Genomic DNA, 17091 nt, shown 5'->3' with positions numbered 1-17091 from the left:
TTAGAGTTGTTACAATAGTTTACATTTTTATTAAAATCTTATTGATCAAATTACAGAGACATGGTTATTCTCCAAAGCGATTAGAGGAAATTGATGAAGACAAGCTGATGTGGATCAAGATGGTCCCATGAGGAGCAGAGAAGGTGAATTTCTCACTCTATCAACTGATTAAGTCACTTCCTTTACATTCTATGGTACTCTGTATTAGCATTGAGAAAGCTGAATGGATGTACTGGATCCTTAAACATGGATCAAGGCCAGTCAATTAAGTCACATTTTCATCTGGGTTTTATTCATGAAATAAATTAAATAGTCCAATGTTCTTAGGTATCACCTTCTTGAAGAACACAGTGGAAGTCTCTGAGGGAAAGTCACACTCCAGTTATGATTGCATCCCTTGGTACAACCTTTAGAACAATAGGTTTCTCTGGTTGAACAATTAGTTGTCTGCCTAATTTCATAAGTATCTGCAACAGTGGAAGAAAATATTGAGAATCAATGAGTAAACCAACAACAGCCCCTGAAGAAATGTAAAAAACCTTCCAGGACTATGATGCTTTGCAGATACATATAAGCTTTACTTAAGGTCATGTGCTTTGACTACCTTATTCTCCAAGCTGTGTCAATTAGATGTTAAAAGCATGCTTCAAATTTGGATAAGGTAAAATATTTGCTGTGAGTCTACTAAATACAGGGCCTGAGATGAAGTCATGTTGGTTTATGTTATTTCTGTTCTGTGCTAAGAACAAAACAGACGGGTTTAATTTCTGTTTTGTTTCAAGACATGGTCTCACTCTGTAGCTGTGCCTGTCCTGAAACTCACTCTGTAGACTAGACTGGACTTGAACTCACAGAGATCCACCTGCTTCTGCCTCCTGAGTGCTGGTATTAAATGCATGCACCACTAAGCCCAGTGACTTTAACATATTTGAGCCTGATTCTTAGTTAATATGTCATAATGTTTTGTTTAAGTTCTGACAAGTAATTTTTGTTTTGATGAAACAAGCAAGTTGAACCCTGAGAGGGTGAATTTCACCCCTGTGAACAGTCCTCAGCTCCTAGATCATATGTCACCAGTACAGTTGAGATCATTCAGGGCAAGTCTGCAGGGGGACAGATATTTGCTTGCTTTTCCAGTATGTATTCTTGGGTTTCACAGATGGGTTGAATGAAGAATTTTGAGTCCTACAGTGTCTTTAATGATGTTTTAGGCTCATGCTACTCAGTGATGGAGGGGGAAAGCCTCCAAGTGAGTAATCATCTGGTCACAGGAGAAGGAGGGAAACAAACTTGTCATGGAGATAGAGAATTGTCAAATTTAAAATGAGTGGAACTTGCCAGACAATCTGTCACATGACAGGTATGCCATTGGCTCCCAAAATATGAACTTTGCGTTATCTATCTAAATCCTTATACATGCTTATGATTTAAATGCTTTCATGAGAAATTACTAACCTAAGTGAGGTTGTGTGTAGGTAAAGCTATACAAATGCCTTAAATCAGAAATCACAGAATAAACACTGTCATCCCTCTAGTCATCTAGACATAAAACTAATTCACAAAGAGAAGACACATTCTAAATGTACAAATCCCATAAATTTTACTCATGACTTTGCATGAAACAAGAACAAGCTGTTCAGGAAAATGTAAATGTTTTCTCTAAATGTACCATCTACTTGTTTTAAAATTTAAGTAATAAATATGTGTTTTCCTTGAATGCATAAAATATGTGCATAAAGTATATACCCAAGTGTTATCTATTAATTTTTAAATTAGCTCAGTGTTTTCATGGAAGAATATTATAATTATAAGCTATGCTTGCAAACTTTTACCAAAGGCTTTCAATGCAGAAACTCTTCACAAAAAACCCTTTTGGAGATTGTTGAAGGAATAATATGAAGAGACAGGGATATCCTTCAATAATGAGAGAAAAAAACCACAACTAACCTGGTGGCATTAATTACAACGTATTAGCATAGGTGATAAAAAAAACAACGTCCAGTAGCCAAAAGTAGAGTATAAAGAAGTGAGGCATTAAATCCATGAGGAAGTTTCATTAGGGAATGAACAAGAACTTGAAGTATAAGAACAGAATATGAAGGAAATGATAAATGATTCATGGAAATATGACAGCTACCACTTTTCTGGAGCAGAACTCCTGAGAAGTGAGGCAGAACCATCAAGATGCCGCATAAGTTTGGAGTTCATCATAACTAGCAATATTTTCAAAATTTTTATTATTATTTTATGTATAGGAGTGTGTTTCCTACACATGTGTATATACCACATGTGTGAGGTCTCAACAGATCAGAGAAGGACATCAGAGGCCCTGGACCTGGAGGTACAAGTGGTTGTGAGTCACCTTGTGAGTACTGGGAACTGAACTCGGGTCCTTTGTAAGAGCACCTAGTGCTCTCAACCACTGAGCCATCTCTTGAGTCCCAGCAATTGTGTTTTAAAATAATGATACTCAACTGGGCATCACATGAGAAGTCAGAGATGAACTTTTAAAGCCACATGGGTAAAGTATTCTAGAATTTCAGAAATAAGCATGCGTCATGAATTTCCACTTTTGTTTTTTATACAGGTTGTCATGTGGGCCATGCTGGCTTTAAATACACTAAGTGGCCGTGGATTACTTGAATTTCTGACCCTCTTGCCTCTACCCACTGAGTGCAGGGATTCCAGGTATGCATCACCACTGCTACTTCATGCTGTTCTGAGGATTGAAATCAGAGCTTTGTGCATTCTAGGTAAGCACTTTTCCAACTGACAAACATCCCTTACCCCATGTATGAGTTATTAATGTATAGCCAGTGGTTGACAAGACTGTCAGAGTAGGGCTTCTGTGGGTTCCTGAAGAAGAACACACCATTCAATAAATATGAAGACATGATCACTGCACCTGTTGATGGTACATGACATATCCAGTCTCCAATGAACATGACTGGAACTTCAAACACAATGCATATAATCCTGTCATACTGGCCTGCACTAACTCTTCATAATGCTACAGTTGTGCTCTATATTGACAAAGATGCAAAAGCACCTCAGCTCATGACTGGATGCAAATAACTCATTTGGCCATCAAACAAATTACCAAACATCAAACACATAGATTTGTTTTTACATACAGAACCTTCAGTTGAAAAAACCTGTCTCCTGCAAAACATCATTTACAGAGATAGGTTTCCCCTCACCTGTGTTTCTTTACAAGGCTGGAAGGAGAAGTTCTGCAGCACTTTAGTGAGAGCAAGTTTCATGATCATGAGTGGAAACCTCATGCCAATGCAGTTCCTGGGTCCGTTACCAAAGGGCAGGTATACATAAGGATTGATGCTGCCCTTGTTCTCCTTGCTGAACCTGGAGACACAGAGTAATGAATGATAAGTCAACAAAGGGTAGAAACGTAAGAGCTACATACATGTATCTGCCTTTAGATATCTAACTGGTAACATACAAGTAGTTTGGGGAAGGTTCATTGAACTTCTACTTCCAGGTATTCAGCTATGAGAAATAGTACACTAAAGGTCCTGTCCATCTCCCTTGACCTATAAGAGTTTCCACATGGTAGATAAGACAACTGCTGTTTGACAGAAAATTCATCCTCTGTTTCCACTAGTGTAATTATGGTGTCATGGGTTAGCGGTAACCAACCACTGTCTGGTTAGATTGAAGTTCCAATTTACAAAGGGAATTAATGCCTGGTACTGAAAATTTGGTCAAAATCTAATGGCTATGGAGGTCACAGGCTCTAAGGGAGAAATACTACTGTTATTTTGCTAAGTGAAGATGGTATCAAACTGTCTTCCAAACATTTATGTTTATATACAAAAATTAGTGCTGCTCTCAGCCTTGATCAAACAAGCTTCTGATTGCTGTGGGAGACAGTTAACACAGAGGCTCATAACTGGTCAAAATGCTGAAAAGCAGTGATGGTGGAGTGCTCAGCACTTCATGAGAAATCTATATCATTCCCAACAAGTCTCAGAGAACATCTTGGAAGAGGGGGCAGAATAACATAAGAGCCAGGGAATGAAAGGGGTGCTGTGAAACACTATCATCTGGACATGACACTGCCATTGTACTCATGCACTCCCAGCAGCTGTGGTTGCTTACACAAGACTAGATACACTCTGTCATGGATGGGGGAGGGAGTTCATGAGGTGCCACCTCCCTAAAGAGCTATTGACAATTAACCATTCCTAGGGGAGGGGGAACTTTCTCTTCAATGGTGTAGCTATTGGGGAGTTGTCCAATCGCCAGTAAATATCTCCTATACGTGCTACTCTTGTGTAAGCAACCCTAATTAAACAAATGAGCCACAAGAAAACAGGAAGACATGAAAACAGGAGGAAGACTTGATGAGGACAATAGGGATTCAATATTGTAGGAGGGAGAAGAGACAGGGTAATGTGAGATGAAAATGGCCAAAATACATTATACAAGCATGCAATTGTCAAAGAATAAAAAGAAAAAGGGAGATAGATCTCTAAACTCTGAAAGTCCATTCAGGAAAATGCTGTGTTTATCTCTGAAAAGCATACGTCAGTTAGGCTGAAGGTTCCTGTCTCACACTTAATTTGGTTATTTGCTACTTGAGGTAGGAGAAGAAAAACACTCTGTATTTAAATTATCATATTTTCTTCTCAGTCTCTCATCCCCTCTCCTCTGTTTTCTTCCTTTTCTCTCCCATTCTTCTCACAGAATGTAAATGGATGCAAAATGACATTTATATCATCTTTGCATAAGAGACATCTTAGCATATATTGGCAAGCATGGTCCAGGGTGGGTTCTCACTCCTGGGATTCTAGTACCTTTCAGGGTGGAATTCCTCAGGCTCTGGCCAGTACTCTGGGTCTTGATGAAGAGCATAAATTGGTACCATCACTAAGGACCCTCTGGGAATAAACACACCATCAATTTCAACGTCTTGTTTACTGGCTCATAAAATTCTGTTAGCATTTGGGTATAATCTGAGGGTTTCACACAACTCCATCTCCATCAGTTCATCATAGTTGGGAGATGCCTCTGAAGAAAGGAAAAGATTTGTGCTGAGATTTTACATTAACCTTCAATAGGTCTGTTGAGTTCTCAGTAGCTCCAAAGCTGAAATCAGATTTGAAAAGGTTCTAGGCACTAATAACACATTTTATAAATGTTTTAAATTATTTTATGTGTTTATGTTTTGCCCACATATGTATTTTGTGTACAACATGAGTGCAGTACCTACAGAAGTCAAAAGAGGGTTTAAGATCCCTTGTAAGTGGAATTACAGATGGCTGAGAACTACCATTTGGTGTTGGGAATCAAACCTGGATGCATCTTCTAAAAGAGAAGCTAGTGCTGTTAACCATTGAGTCATCTATCCAGCCCTTTTCAAAGTTGTTAGAATAACTATTACTTGGGGCTTAAAGATGTCTCAATTTGTGAAATGTCTGCTATGTCCAACATTGGCAAACATCTATAATCCCAGCAGTGGGGTGGGGGACCGTAAAGGCCTGCCTGGTGGAGAGTCGTTTAAATAACTACCCAATGTAGGTCTATGATACACACACACACACACACACACACACACACACACACACACACACACACACCACTGAGGGTGATTGGTGTCTTCTTTGCCCTCCTCCTCCAAGCACCATCCATTCACATTCACCTTATTGGGCAGAGCCACATCGATCTCCTCCTACAGTTTCTTCTGGATATCAGGGTGAGTGGCCAGTAAATACAGGGTGAAGGCAATCGTGTTGCTGGTGGATTTGTAGCCACCGAAAATAAAGATAATTGACTGGGCTATGATCTCCATGTCAGACAGAGCTGAAAGTAAGAACATATTTCAGGAAAGTCAGGTCAGGGTGGACCATCACAGAAGAGATGACGAGAAAATCAAATGAGGCTCCTGTTTCTCTAGAGATAAATATGGAGTAGCTGTTCAGTCTCCCTGGGGTGGTTATCACCCTCACATCCATGTGACACAGCCAGAGAAGGGGAAGATTGCTCCAGCCAGGATGTCCCATGGTTTGTGCTCTGGTCCTCCTCCTCATCAGTTGGAAACTTCAAGATAAGTAATTTATTCTGTTTTAATATTTGCTTTTATTTTTATTTATGTATATTTGTGTGTGACTAGAGGGTGTCATTTGTATGTGGGGTACCCATGGAGGCCAGAGGAGAGCATCTGATCCCCTAGACATGGAGATTTAGAAACTTTTGAGCTTTAAGAGGTAGTTCTGGGAACTGAACTCCAGTCCTCTGCTAGAGCTTAATTTTTTTTTTATGTTTGTGTGCTTGCATACCAGTACAAATGCCCATGAAGGGCAGAAGATGGCATTGGTGCCCATAGAGCTAGAGTTATAGACAGTTGTAAACGTTTTCATGAGTGCTATGATTCTGTTATTGGCAATTATTTTCTTCCAATGAGTTTAAATGCTTGCTACTAAATTGAAACTTGACCATAAATGCACAACCAGTGGGCATTTTTAAAATTAATATCTATTTAGCAATCAAAATTGACACAGAAGGGCTAAGGACATTAAGCTCAGTAGGTGGAAAGCTTGCATAGCATGCTTAAAGCCTTGGGTTCAATCCCCAGGATTGCATAAACTAGGCATGGTAGCATAGGTGTTAAACTTAGTCGCTGCATGAATGTGAGATCAACCTGGGCTATCTGAGATCCAACATCAAAATGATGAGGAGGTATACAAGAATTTGAAATCAGCTGATCACATGAAAGGGTTTCAAGTGGACAAACTGGAGAGTATTTGAAACACAAAATATATGACCTTAAAAAGCAAACTCAGAAAAAAAAGCAAACTTGGGAGGCAGAGGCAGGTGGATCTTTGTGAGTTTGAGGCCAGCTTGGCCTCCAAAGTGAGTTCCAGGAAAGGCACAAAGAGCAACACAGAGAAACAAAAAAAAAAAAAAGAAGAAGAAGAAGAAGAAGAAGAAGAAGAAGAAGAAGAAGAAGAAGCAGCAGCAGCAGCAGCAGCAAAAATTGGGACCTAGATCACATTGTTATATATAAGCAACTGTATGTACTAGAAATAAGCAAATATATAACAACAAAAGAATCCCTTTACATTAGCTATTGATACACATATGTAGATTAAAGTCTGAAAATTAGCAACTGTTATAGTAATAATTGTTTTAAAGTAAAATATAATCATCGCTGTGAGGCTCTAGAGATATCTCAATGGATAAGAACATTTGCTGCACAAGCATGAAGACCTGAGTTTGAATCCTTAGTTGTCATGGAAAAAGCCAAGTGTAGTAACACACATGTGTAACACAAACTCTGTGGATTACAGGGACCTTCTGATTGCCAACCACCTCCAGGTCTTTATCTGTAGGAAATAGGGCAGAGAGTGGTTGAGGAAGACACTTGGTGCCTTCCTCTGTCATTCACACAGGCATAGGGGTGTACACATGGGCACACATATGCATATGCTACCTGAAGAAGATAAAAATGTGTAAGTAATTTTTAAGTGTGTAAAAAAATGAAGAGAACCAGTGTGTTTATACAAAGTGTTTTCCTCTGATGCCACATATTTAACACATAAAGAAAAGTAAATTTTTAGCACAGATTAAGGTAGAGAATGTACACATGTACACCAGGAACTCCAAGAAAACACCAGCACCATTTGGGTCCATGCCTCCTGACTGGATGTTTGGAGTCAGAAGTCTAGACATAGTCCCCAGTCAGTAACCTGGGAAAGACCTAGGTAACACACAGAGACTGCTGAAGATTCCATCATGGCTATCCTTCATGTTTGGAACAAACTTGTGCCCCTCTGCTTCTAGAAAATCCCCTGGAGACAATAGGCTTGTCCTTCTTTGAGCAACTCCACAGAGATATTCTTCTGCTAGAAAACCTTCCCACACATTTTATGAGCCATCTGACCACTCCCTGAGAGCTCCCTTGTCCATAGACCAGAGAATCCTTGTTTACCTTTATGAGAATCTTTGTCTTTGCAATTGTTATGAGTGTTCATCATCAGCTGCAGAAAATTCACTCAGTGCTGGAAGCAGAAAGAGAAGTTGCAAAAGTAGAGGGTTAATGGTGAAGTCAGAGGTCAGAGTTGGATCAACTACTCCAGTTAGTGTTGCTAAAGTCATCAAAGAAAAAAGTACCTGTGGCTAAGCCAAGAAGCCATCCAGCTACCACATCAACCACATTTACAATAAATTATAAGAGATACAAATTTAAACAATAACTTTGATATTTGAGAATGTTTATGAAGGAGATGATAATAGTATTTCCCCCTTTTTAATCATTTTTATGTATTTTTAGAGAATTTCATAATATATACAATGAGATATTGTCATATCCACCCCACCATTTCCTCCATTTGAGTCCTTCTCTATCTCTTGTAACATTTCTTCCTCCAAACTTAATGGCCTCTTCTTTTTTAATAACCCACTGAGTCCATCTGGTGCTGACCATATGTGTCTGGCTGTGGGGCCATCCACTGGTGCAGGGGAAACCTACTGGTGGCCACACCCTCCTTCTGCAGCCATCAACTACCAATAGTTGTTCAGTGAGGGGTGAGGCTTTGAGAGGTCCTCTCTCATCTAGGCTGGAGATTTGGTGGCCTTGGTCTTGTGTAGGTATTGTGCCTTGCCATTTTTTAAATTTTCAATAAGGGTTCAATAAGACAACTAATTTTCATTCCTGTTGCTAAGGGTTAATTCTTGTCTTATTTTCAATCAATTTTTCAAAACTCTAACATCTCCTCTCCTAGAAATATTAATATTCTCCCTATCTCTCTTTGTCTGTATGTCTGTCTGTCTGTCTGTCTCTCTCTCTCTCTCACTCTCTCTCTAATATAGCCTTCTCTATCTCCTTTAATAATAGATGAAGGGAATTACACAGCTTACATGTTCACAGACCAAACACATTATTAAACAATGGACCTCTAAGGGGACAACCACTTTTTACCTTATGGTTAGAATCCAGGTGATTTTCCTTCATTCTGTCCACAAACCTTTTGAAAAATGCTATTGAATCATTTGGGAATATGGAGACATTTAACTTCTCATATATTGGGGTGAGGAATGGAAAGAGTACTCAAAGGGATAGATAAAATATAAGTTTTAGTGGAAATGCAGGTTTCATTTAGAAAAATTATGAAGCAATCTAAAAAATAAGTCACCATGTCTCAACCAGAAGCCATTCTCTATGTGATCTTGCTCACACTGGGTCACTACCATAGTGCTTCTTCTGCACTTTGGGGTAGCAATAGAAATTCCTCTGACTCTTGGATTTAACCCTGCTCCTGTAGTTTGTGTGGATCCAGAAAGTACAGACAGGGGCCATTGGCATGGTTCTACAGCTAAAAAGTCCTGCATGCAAGCCTAATAAGCTGAGTTTGATCCCTGTATCCCACACTATGGAAGGAGAGAACCAAATACTGAAAGTTGTCCTCTGATCTCACATGCCACACAAACACCAAAGGAGGTGTTCCTGCTTTGCAGTTGACATTGGTAACGGGTCATGTGGAACATCAGTCAATGCAGACCCCTAAGTGATCAAAGTGCTGAGAATAAATGACTGTTGAGTGCTGGGCCCTATATGGAACATTAATACCAACACCCTCATCACTCAAGTCTCAAGCAATATCATTAAAAAGGGTGTGGGAATAAAATAAAATCCAGGGAGTGGTGGTGTGAGATGCTATATCACAGACATGACATGGCCCATTTGTAGCACGAATCTTCAAAGGTCTTATTAATAAAAACAAACCCAGAGCCAGGTACTGGGGTGAATGCCGGAAGATCAGAGAAACAGAATAAGCCACAGCCTCACCTTGCCAGTTCCTCAGCTGATCTCATTTCCTCAAACTGGAAGCCTCTGTGTCCTTATCCAAATGGACCTCAGCTGAACTGCCACTAAAAGCCTAAAGGATCACCAGACTCTAGTTCCTAGTCCTCACACTTTATATACCTTTCTGCTTCCTGCCATCACTTCCTGGGATTAAAGGCATGTGTCCACATGCCTGGCTGTTTCCAGTGTGGCCTCTGGAATGCTATTATTAAAGGTGTGTGCACCACCATTGTCCGGCCTCTCTATCTAGTGGCTGTTCTGTTCTCTGACCCCAGATAAGTTTATTAGGGTGCACAATATATTGGGGAACACAATATCATCACATCCCACTCATTATCTGACCACCTGCAGGAGATCACACCAATATAAATGGTCAGCATCCTGGTAGGCAGCACTGAATGGACTCACTGGGAAGGGACATAAAATGGGAGGAAGATGTGTTGGAGTGTCTGAGGGAAGAGGGAGGTGAGAGTTAGGGGTAAGTATAATCAAGATAGATTGTATGCCTATATGATACTGTCAAAGGGATAAATAAAAGAATTCTAAATCAAAGCCAGGACAGGTGGCATACACATTACTCCCTACACAGAGAGGCAGAGGTAGGGGGATAACAATGAGTTCAAGACCATCCTGGTCTACACAGCAACTTCCAGGCTGGCTATAGCAACACAATCTGAAAGAAAAATGAAGTTCTAAAACAAAACTAAAGGGATACAGACCTTTGAATACACTAAAAATATTGGATTATGCCTTTAAGGGGGTCAATTACATACCAATAGAGCTGTTAGTTTTGGTAAGTGTGGAAGAGAAGGACAGAATTGACTAACATGGCCACAGACAAGAGCAGTGGGTCAAAAGGCAGAAGAACCATCACACATACCTACTGATATGGATAATGGTTCAAAAAAAATCTTAACAGCTTCCTGGCCTTTTCCACAAAAGGGTCCTTTGGGTTGATGAGGGAATCAACATTCACACCAAATGACGTGCTTGTGATCACATCCATTCTGTAGGCCCCAAACACTCTGAGGAGAGAGACATGGGAATTTAACAGATGCAGCAAGAGGCCTGAAAATATGTATTCTTGGGAAGGACAGGAAAAAAAAAAAATCTTCTCAGTGCTGACTAAGCACATTCCTCTCCTACCCTCCCCCTTCCCTCATGACCTTGGTCCTACCATGTTTTTTTTCTAACTGAATACTTTGTCATCTAGTGTCTTAAGGGGAAGAAGGAGCAGCTGGACCATGTGAGACACACAGAGGATGACCCTATGCCCCAGTTGCCCTTCCTCTCCCAGAACCACAGTGCATGTACCACTACTTACTCTTTCACGGTGATTGGCTTGCCTTTCTCTGCCTCTCTTCCCAAGTATTTTACCAAAATATCTCCATAGTGTTCAATGATGGGGAACATCTAAGCACAAAACACAAAGGCATCCACAGTTAAGTGTGGGCACTCAAGTCTCACAAATGTTTCACCTAAAAAAAGACCTTTCAGGCCCCAGTTTCTAGCCATTTGGCAGAGCCCTGCAGGAAGGTTCCCCTTTTCCAAGACTGCAGGCAGGCCCTGCAATCTCCACACCCTGCCCCCACACCCATCTGCCGAGACCACAGCCACTTCCTGAGACTCAGAGACCAGCCCCCCAGCTCCCATCCACCCTGGAACTCCCATCTGACCAGAGGTGAGTACCTAAGGTCACAGCCCGAGAGAGCCACACCTAGGTCCTAGCCCTGGGCACCAGTCATTCTGAGGAAGACCTGCCCAATTTGGCCCCAGGTTCTGGCCATAGGGCAGGACCTCCCATCGTCACCGGGAAGGTTCCCTCTCCCCAAGACCCTCCAGTGGACCCTGCCCACACACCCATCTGCCTGAGACCCCAGCCACTTCCCGAGACTTAGAAACCAGCTCCCAGCTTCCATCCTGCCACGGAACTCCCATCTGGACCTGAGGCGAGTGCCTAGGGTTATAGTCATAGAGGCCCCGGCTTCTAGGTCCCACCCCTGGGCACCAGCCATCCTGGGAGGACCTGCAAACCTTGGCCCCAGTTTCTGGCCATAAGGTGGGCCCTGTGTGAAGGTCCCCCTTTTCCAAGACTGCAAGAAGACCCAGAAATCTCCACACCCTGCCCCCACACCCATCAGCCAGAGACTCCAGACACTTCCTGAGACTCAGAGACCAGCCCCAGCTCCCATGCACACTGGAATTCCCATCTGGAACAGAGCTTCCATCCTGCCCCGGAACTCCGATCTGGACAAGATATGGAGATCCCAGCGACTTCCTGAGACTCAGAGACCAGTCCCCAGATACCATCCAGCCAGCACTCCCATCTGGACCAGACCTCACATCTGGCCTAGAGCTTCCATCTTGACCAGAGAGAGGCTCCCTAAATCTGTCAGCTCTATTTGGACCAAGTGCACTGATAGGACAAAGAACAAATTCACAAGGAGATGGGCAGACATCAAGGCAGAAGTACATACAACAAAATAAAGAGCAATACAGCATCACCAGAACCTAGCCCTCCTGAAACAGCTAGACCTGAACATCACAGATGGAAGAAGCAGAAGAAAAGAACCTTATAAGTAACATCATGAAGAGGCTAGAACCTTATATAGAAGAAATCAAAAATAAAGTGGAGGAACAGACAAACAAAAAATGGGAAGAACACTATAAAAAACCAGAGGAAAGGACAAATAAAGCAGAAGAAAACAATAAATCCCTGAAAGAAAATCATGAAAAAGCAATGAAACAGATGAGGGAAACAGTCCAAGACATGAACAGCAAAATAGAAAAAATGAAGAAGACACAAGCAGAAGGAATGCTGGAAATAGAAAATCTGAGTAAACGAACAGGAACTTCAGATGCAAGTATAACCAACAGAATGCAAGAGATGGAAGAGAGGATCTCTGGTGTTGAAGATATGGTAGTAGAAATAGAAATACATTCGTCAAAGAAAACACTAAAACCAACAAAGTCATGACCCAAAATGTCCAAGAAATTTGGGACACCATGAAAAAAACAAACCTAAGAATGATAGGGATAGAGGAAGAGGAAGAATACCAACTCAAAGGCACAGAAAATATATTTAACAAGATCATAGAAGAAAACTTTCCCAACTTAAAGAAGGAAATGCCTATGATGATACAAGAAGCCCTATAGAACACCAAACAGACTAGACATCCAAAAAAGGCCCCTCACCTCATAATAATTAACAACTAAAAAAACAGAATAAAGAAAGAATATTAAGAGCAGCAAAGAAAAAATGCCAAGTGACTTATAAAGGAAAACCCACCAGAATAACACCCGATTTCTCAATGGAGACTTTGAAAGCAGGAAGGACCTGGACAGATATAATGCAGACACTAAGAGACGATGGATGCCAGCCTAGACTAATATACCCAGCAAAACATTCAATCATCATAGATGGAGTGAACAAGACATTCCAAGACAGAACCAGATTTAAACAATATTTATCCACAAACCCAGTGCTAGAAGGAAAATTCCAACCTAAGGAAGTCAGATACACCCTCAAAAACACAGGCAATAGATAACACCACAGCAGTAAACCCCAAAGAAGACAAGTACAGACACACTACCTCCAAAAAATGAAAATAATAACAGGAATGAACAATCACTGGTCATTAATATCCCTTAATATCAATGGACTTAATTCACCTATAAAAAGATACAGACTAAGAGAATGGATATGAAAACAGGACCCAACTTTCTGCTGCATACAAGAAACAGTTCAAATTCAAAGATAGACACTACCTAAGAATAAAAGGCTTGGAAAAGATTTTCCAATCAAATGGTCTTAAGAAGCAAGCTGGTGTAGCCATCCTAATATGCAGCAAAATAGACTTCAAACTAAAATCAATCAAAAGGGATGATAAAGGACATTATATATTCATTGCAGGAAAGATCCACTAAGATGAAGTTTCAATTCTGAACATTTATGCCCCAAACACAAAGGCACACACATATGTAAAAGAAACATTGCTAAAGCTTAAATCACATATAAAACCCCACACATTAATAGTAGGAGACTTCAACACCCCACTTTCACCTCTGGACAGATCTGCCAAATTGAAATTAAAAGAGAAATAATGGACTTATCTGATGTTATGACTCAAATGGACTTAATCGATATCTACAGAACATTCCACCCAAACAAAAAAGAATATACCATCTTCTCAGCATCCCATGGAACCTTCTCTAAAATCGACCACATACTTGGCCACAAAGCAAATCTCAAAAGATACAAAACAATTGGAAGAACGTCCTGTGTTCTATCAGAACACCATGGTTTAAAGTTAGATTTCAACAACAACAACAACAACAACAACAACCTACAGAAAACATACAATCTCATGGAAACTGAATAATGCTCAACTGAATCACCAATGGGTTAAGGAAGAAATAAAGAAACAAATTAAAGACTTCCTAGAGAACAATGAAAATGAATACACCACATAAGTGAACATTTGGGACACTATGAAAGCAGTGCTAAGAGGGAAATTCATAGCACTAAATGTCCACATAAAGAAGCTGGAGAAATCTCATGCTAGTGCCTTGACAGCACATCTGAAAGTCCTTGAACAGGAAGAAGCAAAGTCTCCCAGGAGAAACAGACACCAGGAAATTATCAAATTGAGAGCTGAAATCAATAAAATAGAAATAAAGAGAACAATACAATTAATGAAACGAAGAGTTGGTTCTTTGAGAAGATCAACAAGATAGACAAGCCCTTATCCAAACTAACTAAAAGACACAGAGAGAGAGCATCCAAATTAACAAAATCAGAAATGAAAAGGGGGACATAATAACGGACAATGAGGAAATCCAGAGAATCATCAGGTCATATTTCAAAAACCTCTACTCCACAAAACTGGAAAATCTAAAAGAAATAGAAAATTTTCTGGATAGGTACCACATACCTAAGTTAAATCAAGACCAGATAAACCATTTAAATAATCCAATAACCCCTAAGGAAATAGAATCAGTCATTAAAAGTCTCCCAACCAAAAAAGCCCAGGACCATATGGATTCACTGCAAAATTCTACCAGATCGTCAAAGAAGAATTAATACCAATACTTTTAAAATTGTTCCACACAATAGAAGCAGAAGGTATATTACCAAACTGAAAGCAATACCACTAAACTCAGGAACAAGGCAAGGCTGTCACCTCTCCCCATACTTATTCAATATAGTACTTGAAGTTCTAGCCAGAGCTATAAGACAACGTAAGGAGATTAAGGGGATACAAATTGGAAAGGAAGAAGTTAAGTTTTCCCTATTTGCAGATGACATGATAGTATACATGAGTGACCCCAAAAATTCAACCAAGTAACTGATACAACTAATAAAAATGTTCAGCAACATTGCAGGATACAAGATCAACTCAAAAAAATCAGTAGCCCTCCTATATACAATAGACAAACAGGCTGAGAAGGACATCAGAGATACATCACCCATTACAATAGCCACAAATGATATAAAATATCTTGGGGTTACTCTAACTAAGCATGTGAAGGACTTATATGACAAGAACTTTAAGTCCCTGAAAAAAGAAATTGAAGAAGATGTCAGATAATGGAAAGACCTCTCATACTCATGGATAGGCAGGATTAACATAGTAATAATGGTGATCTTACCAAAAGCAATCTACAGATTCAACGCAATCCCCATCAAAATATCAACACAATTCTTCATAGATCTGGAAAGAATAATACTCAACTTCATATGGAAAAACAAAAAACCCAGGGTAGCCAAAAGAATCCTGTACAATAAAACAACCTCTGGAAGCATCACAATCCCTGACCTTAAGCTCTACTATAGAGCTACCATAATAAAAACAGCTTGGTACTGGCATAAAAACCAAAATGTGGACCAATGGAATCGAATTGAAGACCCTGACATTAACCCACACACCTATGAACATATAATTTTTGACAAAGTGCCAAAAATGTAAAATGGAAAAAAGAAAGCATCTTCAACAAATGGTGCTGGCATAACTGGATGCCAATGTGTAGAAGGCTGCAAATAGACCCATATCTGTCACCATGCACAAAACTTAAGTCCAAGTGGATCAAATACCTCAACATAAATCCAGTTACTCTGAACCTGATAGAAGAGAAATTAGGAAGTAGTCTTGAATGCATTGGCACTGGAGATCACTTCCTAAATATAACATCAGTAGCACAGACACTGAGAGAAACAATCAATCAATGGGACCTGTTGAAACTGAGAAGCTTCTGTAGAGCAAAGGACACAGTCAACAAGACAAAGCAACAGCCTACAGAATGGGAAAAGGTCTTCACCAATCCCACATCTGACAGAGGGCTGATATCCAGAATATATAAAGAAGAAATTAGACATCAAAATTCCCAACAGTCCAATTAAGAAATGGGCTATAGAACTAAACAGAGAATTCTCAACAGAGGAAGTTCAAATGTCTGAAAGACATTTAAGGAATTGCTCAACATCCCTAATTTTGTCTGGGAAATGAAATCTAAACACCTTACACCTGTCAGAATGGCTAAGATCAAAAACACAGAAGACAGCTTATGCTGGAGAGGATGTGGAGCAAGGGGAACTCTCCTCCACTGCTGGTGGGAATGCAAGCTTGTACAGCCACTTTGGAAATCAATATGGTGCTTCCTTACAAAATTGGGAATCCATCTCCCCCAAGACCCAGATATGCCACTCTTGGGTATATACCCAAGGAATGCTCAATCATATCACAAGGGCACTTGCTCAGCTATGTTCATATCAGCATTGTTTGTAATAGCCAGAACCTGGAAACAACCTAGATGCCCTTCAACTGAAGAATGGATAAAGAAAATATGGTACATATACACAATGGAGTACTACTCGGCAGAGGAAAACAATGACATCATGAGGTTTGCAGGCCAATGGATAGATCTAGAAAAAATCCTCCTGGGTGAGGTAACCCAGACTCAGAAGGACAAACATGGTATGTACTCACTCATAGTAGGATACTAGATGTAAAACAATGGTGACTAGACTGCTACACAACTCCAGGGAGGCTACCTAGAATACAGGACCCTAGGAAAGACCCAGGGATCACACAATGACAGAGACATGGATTAGATCTACATGAACAATCTGGACGACAGTGGGAGAAATGAAGAGCAAGATTTGAGGGAAAGCTTAAGGGAGCAGGAGATCCCAGCCAGATCAAAAACAGAAAGGGAGAAGGAGGAATAACAGGCCATGATAAATGCAGACCACATGAGAACAGGAA

The 17091-nt window shown here is 40.3% G+C and overlaps 1 pseudogene; it reads right to left on the bottom strand.

The window, feature by feature from the left end:
• Positions 1 to 371: 371 nt before the first annotated feature.
• LOC118572591 lies at positions 372 to 11239 on the bottom strand (annotated as a pseudogene).
• Between the last annotated feature and the right edge of the window lie 5852 nt (positions 11240 to 17091).

This window comes from Onychomys torridus, chromosome 22, assembly GCF_903995425.1.
Source record: "Onychomys torridus chromosome 22, mOncTor1.1, whole genome shotgun sequence".
Lineage (NCBI taxonomy): Eukaryota > Metazoa > Chordata > Mammalia > Rodentia > Cricetidae > Onychomys > Onychomys torridus.
The sequence above is the reverse complement of the archived record's forward strand: the minus strand, read 5'-3'. Positions and strand labels throughout refer to the sequence as shown.